This window comes from Chrysochloris asiatica, unplaced genomic scaffold (assembly GCF_000296735.1).
Source record: "Chrysochloris asiatica unplaced genomic scaffold, ChrAsi1.0 scaffold00563, whole genome shotgun sequence".
Taxonomy (NCBI): domain Eukaryota; kingdom Metazoa; phylum Chordata; class Mammalia; order Afrosoricida; family Chrysochloridae; genus Chrysochloris; species Chrysochloris asiatica.
Window position 1 is genome coordinate 24613 of NW_006409081.1, and position 13748 is coordinate 38360.

The 13748-nt window shown below is 35.7% G+C and overlaps 1 pseudogene; it reads right to left on the minus strand.

The window, feature by feature from the left end:
• LOC102840960 overlaps positions 1-13460 on the minus strand; it is a 36179-nt pseudogene extending 22719 nt beyond the window's left edge.
• Positions 13461-13748: the final 288 nt, after the last annotated feature.

Consider the following 13748-nt stretch of genomic DNA (forward strand, 5'->3'; position numbering starts at 1 on the left):
GGCAGAGGACAAGGGACCATATGATGAAAAGATAACAAAAATGAGGCTTGCCTTCAGTATGGCAGACAAGAGACATCCTTGACTAGAAAACTGCTTTGTCCTGAGTTGGTTTTGATCCTGAATTGTACCCTGTTCATTTCCCTAATTAGTCTCATAATCATGATTATTATTATGAGCACTGGATGGCCACTACAATGGATTATTGAACCCAGACTTGAAGCACAGAGTGCTGTGGGAGGAATGGTTGGTATCAGAATAGGGTAAAGAAAGTTGTGGGGTGGAAGCATGTCTGACATCCACTTCATAGGAATTGGCATTAGGCTGATTTTGAGTTTGATTCTCTTCCCTCCTTGTGAAATCAGGGTAAGTCAGATATAGTCTTACATGGTTTTTGCATGGGTATTCCTCTTTGCTGTCTCTCTCCTTTATCACCCATGATGTCCTTTTCCAGGAACTGATCCATCCTGACAATATGGTCAAAGAATGTGAGAGAAGTATCATCATTCTAACTTCTAAAAAACCTTCTGCCTGTACTTTTTCCAAGATAGATTTGTCCATTCTTCTGGAAGTATGTAGTATTCGTCACCAACACCATAATTCAAATGAATCAATTCTTCTAGAGTCTTCCTTATTTTTCATCCAACACTCACATGCATATGAGGCAATTGAAAATTCTTAACTTCTGAATGATGTACACTATTCCTCAAGCTGCATCCTCATGCTTTAACACTTTAAAAATACTTCATACCTAGTTTATAAAGAGGGTTCAAAAAGTTCAGTGAAAAATAAAAAGATAATGAAAGTTTTCCATGAAATTATCTCATATGTGTGTGTATAAAATGAAATCTGTGGCCTAAACCTAAAAATATTTTTTATTTAAATGATAATATACTTCAACAAAAGTGAAATTTATTTTAAAACTGAAACTGCTAGGAAGGGATGAAACTTGATAATTTATTAGTGAGATATATGAGTACTTTTAGCTATTTATTTATATCCTTAGAAGATACAAGGGAAGGCAACTGTAACCGTATAGAAGGTTGTGGCTGGAGAGTGAGCAGGGTGGTGTGAGCGAACACACCTCTAAAACATGATTTATAAAATAGACATTACTAGCTGAAGTAGGGAGAATTCATTAAAAGTCAACATTGCTTGATGACAAATTATTTCTGGAAACAATTCTTTGAATTTATGCATAGATATTTCCACAGTCATTACTAAAATCTCTCAACATCTATATTTAGTGAGTTTGCCATATGTTACCAACTGATGATTTAGACTCTGGGAAAATTTTTGTGTATATGACTATTTTCAATGTTAAAAAATGCTTTTTCACACATTCATCATGAAGTGAGATTCATTATGTTTGAAATACCTTCTAGGCAGAAGTCTTCATCTGCTACTATGTCCCAGTATTTATGTTAGTTATCAAAACTCTGTTAACCTTAGTAACAAAAGGATATGAAAATGAAAACATTTGTCTTGGAAATATGCTTTGGCTTATAAAGTATAACCAATAAACCTTTAAGTGAACTGGACCAATAAGTAGCATCATAATAAATGGATAAGATATTTAAGTTGTCAAGGATTTCTGTTTACTTGAATTCTCATATAAGCAAGAGTCCAGAGATTGTATTTGGCAATGTTAAAAAAAATCTTCTTTCAAGTTTTAAAGAGAAAATATGTCACTCTCAAGATTCTGACCCAAATCATGGTATTTTCAGTCTCCTCAGATTCATGTGACACCTGGGAAATGAACACAGAATACCATAGAAGAATTGATATATCTGAATTATGGTGCTGATGAAGAATATTGAATGTATCCTGAGCCACCAGAAAAGCAAACAAAATTGTCTTAGAGGAAGTATAGCCAGAATTCTCCTTAAGAGTGAGGACAATGAGACTTTGCCTAAACTGCACTCAACATAGTACCAGCAGGGACCATTCCCTGGAGAAACACATCATACTTGATAAGTAAGTTGTTGTTGTTGTTAATGACGAGCTGGTTCTTACTCATAGTGACCCTGTATAGGATTACCAAGGAGCAGCTTATAGGTTTGAACCACTGTCCAAGGGTTCTCTTTGCAGTATTTTAACATTAATCCCAATGGTCTATCAAGGGGGATTTTGTTGTTTTGGGTCCCATTTTCTCTAGAGATTCTTTTACTAATGTTATTTCCCATCCCGGATACCTGGTTGTGTTTCCAAAGAGGCTCAACCTACCCCTATACTTGGAGGTTTCTTGCTCTCTTTATTTTCGCTTCGTCCATCTCTGGCCGCTTCCTTCTAGGGAACGTTGGACCCCTCTTAGCAATTGGCGGGCCGATATAAACCCCCGACTCATATCGAATCCTTGACTCGATACCACCCTCAGCCGTATGAGGTGGTCACGGAACCGCAGATCAGGACTCCATACTCGCTTCGTGCCCAAGGCACATCTCATTCACACATACACAACCTCCAGGATGTCCCAACCACCAAAGGAAGTACTGTTCGCCCCCGCGGTTTTCCTTACCTTTGGTTTGTGCATGAAGTTACCTGGTTGCCACTTGGTGCTTGAGTAGGCCTTTTTCCCACTTTGCCAAGGGTCCGGATTTATTCGCTTCCTTGGGAGACTTCAACAGATCTCACCTAAAGGCTGCTGTAACTGGACAGACAGCAGGTCGCGTCTCCCTCAAAGGAGAAGGCTAAAGCTGCTTCCCAAAGGGAATGGGAAATCCCAGACGGCCCCCAAATTGTTAGAAATGAATCCTGATGTCACATAAAAGACACTCGGTGTGACTAAATTACCTTGGCAAAGTAAAATTTACTCCTGCAAGAGGGTGCTTGCGCATAGCTGTACATACACGAACAGGCTAGCAAGCACACCGAGTGGGCAGTCCACTGGGGTTTTTAATCCCTGACGCGAGTCTCAAGGCTGTGTCTCACCCTATTGGCTAGGGTTTTGACCGCACAATCTATTCTCTTACCCGGTTGGCTAGTTCAAATATTTAAGGCGCACATTCCTACTTTAGGAAAAATAGAGAGCGATCATAGTCTTTGCTCCAGGAAGTAGTTCAAGGAAAAAGAAAGTTATCATAAATTCCTTACTCCAGGAAGTGGTTTAAAGAAAATGATCATAAAAATATTTTTCCACACAGTCCAGTGCTTTTAGAGAAAAAGAGCAAGCTCCTCAGGAAGTGGATTGGCGTAGTAACTAAAATAATGAAATTAATTATAACAACAGTTGTGAAGATGGAATAGGACAAGGTATTGCTTTATTCTGTTGTACATAGGGTTGTGACAAGCTTAAACCAACTGAGTGGCACAAAGAAACAACAGAAACAGTACTTTATAATTATATGAAAGTGCCTAATTTGTGTTCTTTTGTGTATCAGCTTATTGCATTGCAGTAGTTTGTGTGTTTCTGTGATACTGCAAATTATGCCACGTGTATTTTAAATACAAGCAGAGTCATTCATAATGGACAGGTTTCAGAAGAGTTTCCAGAAAAGACAGAAAAGGAAGAAGGCGAGGCAAACCACTTTTGAATAGCTATAGACATGTAAAACCTGACGAATTGTAGGGAAGTATTGCTTGATTTAGTACAAGAAGATGAGCCCCACAGATTGGAAGACAAAAGAACCATTACTTATGGTATAATGACTCTGTGTATTCTTTACACCTCCTTTTGTTTCTCCCTGTGTCATTCAATATTTTGCCCATAGTGGTGGTGGTTATGGTGTGCCTTGGAGTCAGTTCCAACTCATAGTGACCCTGTATATGACTTCTGAGGCTGTAAATATTTACAGGAGTAGAAAGCCTCATCTTTCTCCCACGAAACCACTGGTAATCTCGAATTAGTTGACCTTGAAGTTAGCAGCCCGACTCATAACCATTAAGCTACCAGAGCTCCTTGAATAGAATTTTTCAATATTGTAACCCAAGACTTATTTTTTTTTTCTCAATTCTTTTACCTTGAGAAATGTGAAGTGATTTTCTAACTCCAAGTTTCTGCACATTTAATTATAGTACTTTACTTTGTCTTTTCAAGCTGCCCTTTAAATCTTTCTGTTCAGCTGTTTTACTTCTTCATTTATTCCAATTGCTTTAGCTTCTCTATGAGCAAGAGCAAGTTTCAGAGTCTCTTGTGACATCCATTTTATTTATTTATTTTTTCCTTTCTCTCCTTTGTAATGACTTTTTGCTTTGATCATGTATGATGTTCTTGAAGTCATCTTACACTTCTTCGGATTTTGGTTACTAGTGTCTAATGAGGAGTCCTGTTGTGGTGCTGTAGGATAAAGCACTATACCTCTAGGTCAGTTTGACCCTCAGGTTGGTAGTTCAGACTCACTATCTGCTCCTTGTCTATACAGTGTCTCTATGAGTAGGAAATGACTTGACAACATTTAACAATAACAGTGTCTAAGCATCAATTCTGTTCTTGAGATGGTCTCTAAATTCAGATTGGATACACTCTAGGTCATATATTGACTATTTACGAGTCAGTACTGACTTGGAGGCTGATAACAACAATAAAAATTATGTTATACTTAAATGCATATTATTTGTTTTTGTTAAGTGCCATTGAGTGAATTCGGAATCATAGCAACCCAATATAGGGTTTCCAATGACTGGCTGGTGAGTTTGAACCACGAAGCTTGTGGTTCAAACTGACCTTGAGGTCCTATGCTTATCCTACAATGCCACACCAGGACTTCATAAGGTGCTCGCTGACTGATTTTTTGGAAGTAGATCACTAGCCTTTCTCCTAAGGTGCTTCTGGGAAATTCCAGCCTTTCAGTTCATCACTGAGCACTTAACCCTTTGTGCCATTCACATTATTAGAAAATATAAAAAAGAGTTGAGAAACATATTTGTTCTTGATTGATTTTCTGCATATTGCTATCAATTATGTTTTCTTGTTAAAGATTTATTATAATGTGTGTTTGATTATTAGATGGAATTTAATAGTATTTTACTTTGAAATTTCAGAGGAAATGTTTTATTTATTTTTTTTTGTTATTTTTATATAGTAATTTTTATAGTAATTATAGTTTGAGTATTTTTTGAAGATTATAAGTGCCAGATATTATAACATTATCATGAATAAAAAGACCCTTAAAAATCTCAATTATTCATGTGTATATGTTCCATGCTTCTAAATAGATTCAGTTTATAAACTGTTATGCATTAGCTAAATATTTTCTATATGTGCAATTCAGTTATTATGACATTTTAAAACAGAAGGTTCAATATAAAACTAAGAAGTTAGAAAGTGCATTATGTTATATTTCAATGAATGTGGTATACCACAGCATACATTTCTGAACACTAAGAGCTCTAGGTTTGTAATAGTTCATGGCACTGCCAATAATGAATCTCCCCATTTCTTTCATATGCTGTATTCCCAGAGCATTCTGGGATGCCTCACTGTGTGAAATCAAGCCATAGATTATCGATTTACTGCCACTTTATTCCATGGGAAATGAACTTGAAAACAAATAATTCATGCTCTTAAAATAAATAAAAAGCCAAGTGTGTTTGTATTCAAGTAAAAAAAAAAAAAGAACAAGCAAAATGTATTCAAAATTGGTAACCTACATGCTTTTTTAAAAACAGTATATTAATTGACTGCAGTATACATATATGTATTTATTGAAATGAATTATCTATAGGAAACTGAGTAGTTATGTTTTCTTAGTACATGCTAATCTTTATTTATAAATGACAGTAAATCTTGTCTGAAATATTTTTATTTTAAACAGCTATTGTTGTTTTATTATGATGAATTTATTAAAACAGCAATGTTTTATTATGATGAATACTGTCACTATAGATTACATATAAGTGAATAGGATTACATCAATAGGCAACATTTAACTGCATTAGTGAAATAAAACAATGCTCAGAAAAACTAGTCAATTATTATGTACCATGTAAGCCTGCTACTAATACTATTTTTTTTTTTTTTTTCTAATTCAGTAGTGTTGAGTTTAAAAGGCTAACCTTTTCTAGGAAAGATTAATGGGTACAAAGCATTTAGTTTTCAGATAATTTTGCTTGTTTTGTTAATTATACTTGATGGCTAATTTACTTCTCCATATTAAGAATTGATCATATCACCAATAAGAAAAATTTAAGCCAAGGGCAATGGCTAAGCTTTCAAAATAAACTCCTCTGCAAATGTGATTTGAGTTATTCAAAAGCTAATTTAAACATATTTTTGTTGCAGTGTCTTAGGAAAATATCTCTTGAAGCTCTTGCATGCAGATAAATTGTCTTATGACAGGTAAGAAACCTTTGCATTTGCAGAATAAACTGACATACAAAAGTTAGTTTTCAATTATTAACAAAGTCTTAAGATTTATAAAAGCCTGGAAAGACATTTCATACCACAAAACAATCAATCATTTTTAAATTACACCATTATATCTACCTCCAGATAAAATTCTTTGAGTTTTTAAAATTTAACTGGATTTTCATATATTGTTGTTGTTGTCAAGTTCCACTGAATCCTTTCTAACTCATAGCAGCACTGTACAGAATTTCTGAGGAGCAGCTAGTGAGTTTGAACTGCTGACCTTGTGGTTCACAGTCCAGTGCTTATCCTACATTGACACACCAGGAGTCTTTTCATATATAAATCCCATCTAATTATCTCAGAATTATGTATTGTGAGATGGTAAAGAATAGCTGTTTCATCTAGTTGAATAAACTTTATCTAATTTATTTGTGCTAGTAAATGTGACAGGTATTTCCTTAGAATGGAGACCAAAGCTCCAAAATTAGAAGACATAGATGACTGCTGTTAAATGCCTTCGCATTGGTTCCAACTCAGTGTCCTGCTATAGGGTTTCCAATTAGTGATGGAAGGGTTTGAACTGCCAACCTTGAGGTTATCCTACAGAGCCATACCAGAACTCCAGCATAGGTAACTGTTGTTGTTAAGTGCCGAGTTGATTCTGAGCAATCCTGTATAGGGTTTCTGAGGAGCAGCTATTGAGCTTGAACCTCTGGACATACGAATCAAAGTGGCTTTTCAGTCCAGCGCATTAACCCACAGTGCCAGTATTATCTATAGCCTAAAGGAAACTGTCATAGGTATTACAAAAAAGAGGACAGAACAGGATCACATGACCATAATCCTGCCACTATCTCCTCCCTACTTTTTCCCTGTGTATATAAATAGAGTGTAGAACTTACAGATAATCTTCAGATAGGTGGGGCGTTTCACAGTACCTCTGTGTAAGAATGATATAACTTTTCGCTTCACCTTATTTGGTGTGTCACTGTAGGATAAAGCACTGGACCTCAAGGTCAGTTGAACCACCAACCACAAGGGCATTATGAGCTAGAACTGACTGGAGGCCACTTAACAACAACATATTAACAACGTGATTGTTTATGAGAATCACTAGTAGATATTGATGGTGACTTTAAAAATGGGACCATCATTCATCTGTTAGTTTCTTGTACTGTGGTAGCTTGTGTGTTGCTATGATGCTGGATTCTATGCCACTAGTATTTCAAATACTTCAGGGTCACCTATGGTGAACTGGTTGAGGGGATCCTACAGACTAAGACACACTAGGAAGAAATACCCAGCAATCTATTTACAAAAATTAACTAGTGAAAACATACCAGGTCATTTTCTAATTTGATTTGTATGAAACAGGAATTTGAAAGAATTTACAATCTGCAAAGAGTGCAGAAAAGATGAGCCTCCCCAGGATTACCAGAACTTGATATCACATATTTAATTATTAAATAATTCAACCCACAATAAACATTCCAATGTTTCATGTCTTTAACCACAATTTTGACAATCCCACAGGTCTTCAGAGATTTTATGCCTTTATCTAAACAATACTAACACTCTTTTCCATAACACATCCCCAGTTGTTTATTTACTTATTTATTTGTCTTTCAAAAATTCAAGGCCCTCTTTGGACATATGAATAGCATTTGTTTTGGAAAAAGAAATGGTGTTAATTTGGTGTTCTTGTGTGGGGTTGGGTCAGGCAGACTCATGTTTAAAACTTGTTGTTGTTATGTTCCATCAAGTTGGTACCTACTCATAGTGACCTACTCATAGTACAGCAGAACTAAACACTGCCCAATCCTCATTATTACTGCCACACTTCAGCCCATTGTTGCTGCTGCTTTGCCAAACCATCTCACTGGGGGTCTTCCTCTTTTTCTCTGACCCTGCACCTTACCAAATATGATAGCCTTCTCCAGCAACTGGTCCTTCCTGACAATATGTTCAAAGTATGAGAGACAAAGTTTGTCCATCCTGGCCTCCAAGAAGCACTCTGACTGCACTTCTTCAAATACAGATATGTTTGTTTTTTGGCAACCCATGGCACTTTCAATATTCTCCTCCAACACCATAACTCAAAAGCATGAATTATTCTATAGTCTTCCTTATTCACTGTCCAGATTTCACATGCATATAAGGTTATTGAAAAGATCATGGCTTGGGTCAGGTACACCTTAGTTTTCAAGCTGACATCTTTGCTCTTCAACACCTTAAAAAGTTCTTGAACAGCAAATTTGCCTAATGCAATACGTCCTTTGGTTTCTTGAATGCTTAAAAGACAACCTGCAAAATTAGTGTGTTAGACATTTGAGTGTGATTAAGTCTGCCTTCAGTTTGGTGTTGAATCCTAGTGCTTTTTTTTTCAAAATATTGAGCATATCTTGATATGTAGTGCTAAGTGTTAGATGTCAGCATCAGAACCTACAGTTTAATATCTTCAAAGCTAGTTTTATAGGCACTGAACTACTGAAATGAAAAATTCATATCATTTTATAGACCTCAATTTGACTTGAGGCAATATACAGTATAATGAAATTTAGTAACATATCACAACTTCTGAATAATTAATATTTTACTATGCAAGACTATATCTAATAATTGATCAATTAATGAAAAATTAGGAGATTTGATGGTGCTGTGGTTAACTATTCAGTTTTTAGCTGTAAGATCTACAGTTTGAACCAACCAGTAGTTCTGTGAAAGAATGATGTGACAATCTGATTTGCAATGAGTAAAGCCCGAAAAACTCTATAAAGCAGTTCCATTCTGTCCTATAGGTTAGGTATGCATCAGAATCAACAAGACAGCAATGGGTTTAAAAGAGAGCTATCTCTTAGATAAAATAAGAAAAGAAATTCAAGGACGTTTCTTATATGAAATCTATTTCAGTAATATTGCAAATAATATTATCAAAGAAGAATTTTATATACCTAAATGAATCATGGTGTTGCGATGTTAAGAACTCAATTTATAACCAAAAGCTTGAAAGTTTGAATGTGCCATCCAATTCACAGGATGAAAGAGCTGACAATTTGCTCAAGTAAAGATTGTTATTGTTAAGTGCTGTCAAGTCTGGTCTAACTCATAGAAAATCTGAATAGGGTTTTTGAGGAGGGTTCAACTGCAAACCTTGTGGTTAGCAGTCTAGCATTATACCAGATTTTTAAAAAGTAATGAAATTCAAGGAAGTTTTTTTATATGAAATCTATTTATGTAAGAAACCCTTAGGTTTGTCTGTCATACTATGAGTCAGAAGTCACACAACAATACAGGACATCTTATAAATTAATTCTAAAACTGTATGTTGTGAACAAATTCAAATGCACATGAAGTAATTCAGTAAATACTACTAATCTAAAACAACACTCAATGGAATAGTCATGAGAATAAATTATTGTACATCAAAAACAGCAAACACATCAGAAAACACATTAGAAAAAAATAGACAAAAGCTTACAGCGAACCATACATTTTATTTTCTGTTACATAGACTTTTTGAGCCTAAACTCAATAAGTCCTATGGGTGCAATGAGTAGAGAATAATTTTCACATTAAGGTGGGATTTGTGTGGTAACATACACATATAGGCCACCAAATGCTTGAAGTATCCTGGTTATTAGTTTTCTGCTCAAAAACATCTAGCAGTTAAGCCCCTTATGGCAATTGAATTCTGAGTGATATCAAGTTATTATTTTTATCATTGGTCTTTCTTGTGGGATGCTGTAGGATAAGCACTCTACCTCAATGTCAGTTTGAACCATAAGGTGAGTGGTTCAAACTCACAAGCTGCTCCTAAGAAACACTATACAGGGTCACTATGATTAGGGACCAACTCAAATGCATTTAAAAACACTGGTTCATTAATTATATCAAGATTTGGACCATTTTATATTCACATAGTAAAGTTCATCTGTCAGTTTGTGGTGGTGGCTTATATGATGCTGTAATACTGAAAGTTATTCCACTGGCATTTTAAATACCAACAGGATAAACCATGGTTGACAGGTTTCAGCAGAGTTCCTAAACTACAACAGATAGGGAGAAGGGGAACCAGGTTACTTCTGAATGTCTAGCCACTGAAAACATGAATAATAGCAAAGCATTGTCAGATATAGTGCCATTATATGAGATCATCATGAATAACATCAGAACATAATAAGATATAGTTTCAGAAAATGAACCCCACAGGTTGGAAGACACTCAAGATATGACTGGGGGAGAGATGTTGCCTCAGAGTAAGTTGACTATGATGATGCAAACTGAGTAAAACTTTCGGGACCTTCATTTGTTGATAAAGCACAACTCAAAATAAGGAGCAATGGCTGTTGTTGTTAAGTGCCATCGAGTTGATTCTGAACCAAAGCAATCCTGTATAGGGTTTCCAAGGAGCAGCTGGTGAGCTTGAACCACTTACCTTGCAGTTCAAACAACTTTGCAGTCTGACTCATTAGTCCACAGTGCCACACCTGACTCCACTGTCAGCTGTAAGCATCCATTAATAATCAAAACAGGGAATATATGAAGCATGAACCTAGAAAAATGGGAAGTTGTCATAAATGAAATAGAACAAATAAAGTTCAACATCCTAAGAAGTAATGAATTGAAATGAACTGATAGTCTCCATTTTGTATTACACAGTGATATGGTTTATTAGGGCAAGGACAACCTATCGAAGAGCAACAGTGTAACATTTATCATTAAAAAGAACAATTCAAGGTCGATATTAAAGTATAATGCTGCCTGTGATAAGATAACATCCATGCACCTACAAGTAAGACCGGTAAATATCACTTTCAATCAAACTGTTGTAACAACCACTGAAGTCAGTAAGAAACTAAAGAATAAGAACAATTTCTTCAGTCTGAAATTGATCACGTATGCAATCAAGATGCATTGATAATGATTGGTGAATGAGTGTGAAGGTTGGAAACAAAGGGCAAAAATCAGTAATTGGAAAATACTGTCTTGGTGATAGAAATTATACTGGAAATAGCATAATAGAATTTTGCAAGATGAGTAACTTAATCATTGACATGGTTATTCAAAAAACAAGACAGCAACATAAAAATGTGACTATACACATGGACCTCATTGAATGGAATACACAGAATTCAAATAGACTACACTTGGGAAAGAAACAGTGAAAAAGTTAAATATCATCGGTAAAAAATAACACCATGGTCAAAGTGAGGAACAAACCATCGATTGCTCATATGCAAATTGAGACTGAAGTTGAGGAAATTAAAACAAATCCATGAGAGCAAAAATGGAACCTTGAATATATCCCAGATGAATTTAAAGATCATTCCAAGAACAGATTTGATGCATTACACTGAATACTAAAAATCAGAGAGCTATGGAATGACATCAAGAGTATTAGAAATCAAATGGTCTTTAAAAAGAAAGACAAGGCCAAAATGGATGTCAGAAGAGACTCTGAAACTTTCTCTCCAGCATGATGTTGCTAAAGTGAATAGACGAAATGAAAAAATAAAAGTAATGAAAAGAAAATCACAAAGGGCAGCTCTAGAAGACAAATTCAAGTATTATAGAAAAATATCCAAATACTTGGATTTATAAAATCAAAAGGGAAGAACACTTTCAGTATATTGCAAGCTGAAAAAACTGAAGAAAATACTCAAGCCTCATATTTAATAATATGGAGACATTTGATCAATTATGAAAGCACTAAAAGAAGATGGAAGGAATACGCTGTGTCACTGTACCAAAAAGAAATGTCAGTGTTTGACAATTTCAAGAGTTAGCATATAATCAAGAGCAAAAGGAAGAAGGTCAAGATGTATTGAAGACATTGGTAAAGAACAAGGCACCTGGAATAGATGGAATACAAATTAAAATCTTACAAACAGAACTTGCATATGAGCAATTACTGATCTGCCCACAGTCTTCCCCTAACCTTGTTTAGGTTGAAGATATTGAGCGTTTCTATCATCTCTTCCCACAAGTGTAATATATATGATAAGAGTTATTTGAAATGAATAGTTCTTGGTTTTGAAAATGTCTTTCATGTGATAGACAGCATCATTTCTAATACCAAGGCCATAATTTCCAACTACCTAGCCTTCCTCTTTGTTTGCAAACTTTGCATTATAATCACCAGTAATTATCAATACTTCTTGATTGAGTGCTTAATGAATTTCAAACTGAAGAAGTTGGTAGAATTCTTCAATTTAGTCATCACTAGCTTTAGTGGTTAAGGAGCTCTGGCAGCGCAGTGGTTAAGAATCAGGCTGCGAATCTTAAGGTCAGCGGTTCAAAACTACCAGCTGCTCCATGGGAGAAAGATGAGGTTTTCTACTCCCATAAAGATTACACTCTTGGAAATCCTGTACAGGGTTGCTATGGGTTGGAACCGACTCGATGGCACTCAACAACAACAACAACAACAACAGCTTTAGTGGTTAGTAGTTAAACTTGAATAACAGAGGAATTAACTGGTCTTCCTTGTATGTGCATGGATATTATCCTATCACAGACAGCATTACACTTCAAGATACATCTTGAAATGTTCTAGTTTATGATGAATGTGATGCCATTCATCTTCAATTTGTCATTCCTGAACATAGTAAAACCTATGGTTATTAAATTTAAAAAGACCAATTCTAGTTCATTTCAGCTCCCAAATGCCTAAGGACATTGATCTTTATACATCTTTTTTTTTTTTTTTTAAATTTGAAATACAACTTTATTCTGGTTCTAAACAATAAAGAATGGGAATGGCAGTGACAAACAGGATTTCACCACTGAACAGTGTGATGCAACTGTAGCAGTCGTATATTTGAAACTCAAAAAGGAAAGAACTGTGTTCCAACAGCTAGATATGCAGGTCCAAAAATGAAGGTATTTTTAACTGCCACATTCACTCCAAAGTCCATTCATCTCCTTCAGCATCCCAAAGATTAGCACATGCTCTGCTTCTCTACATAATAAAGTCACAAACACGCTGCACCACTGACATCACAGGACAACTGCCTATAAAACTAGACTTCTGATGCTGGGCTCCATCTTCCTTCTCTTACAGGTCATCCTCCTCCTCCAGGAGAGCAGTTGTCTCCACAACCTCTAAATCATGCTCATATTGTGCTGCCAAAGCTGGGTCCATGACAACCTTTGGTGGTGCAAGGGCAGGCATTGCAACAAACTCCAAGTTAGGATCTCAAATAAGTTTTCTAGCAAGCCAAAGGAAGGACTTTTCAAAGTGTAGTTACTTTTGGCAGAAATGTCATAGTACTGAAGATTCTTCCTTTGGTGGAAGATGATGGATTTTGGTTTAACTTTCCTGTCCTTAATGTCCACTTTGTTGCCACATAACACAGTATGGATGTTTTCACATACTTGAACCAGATTCCTAAGCCAGTTAGGCATGTTCTTGTAAGTAACTCTTGAGGTTACATCAAACATTATAATGGCCCACTGGGCT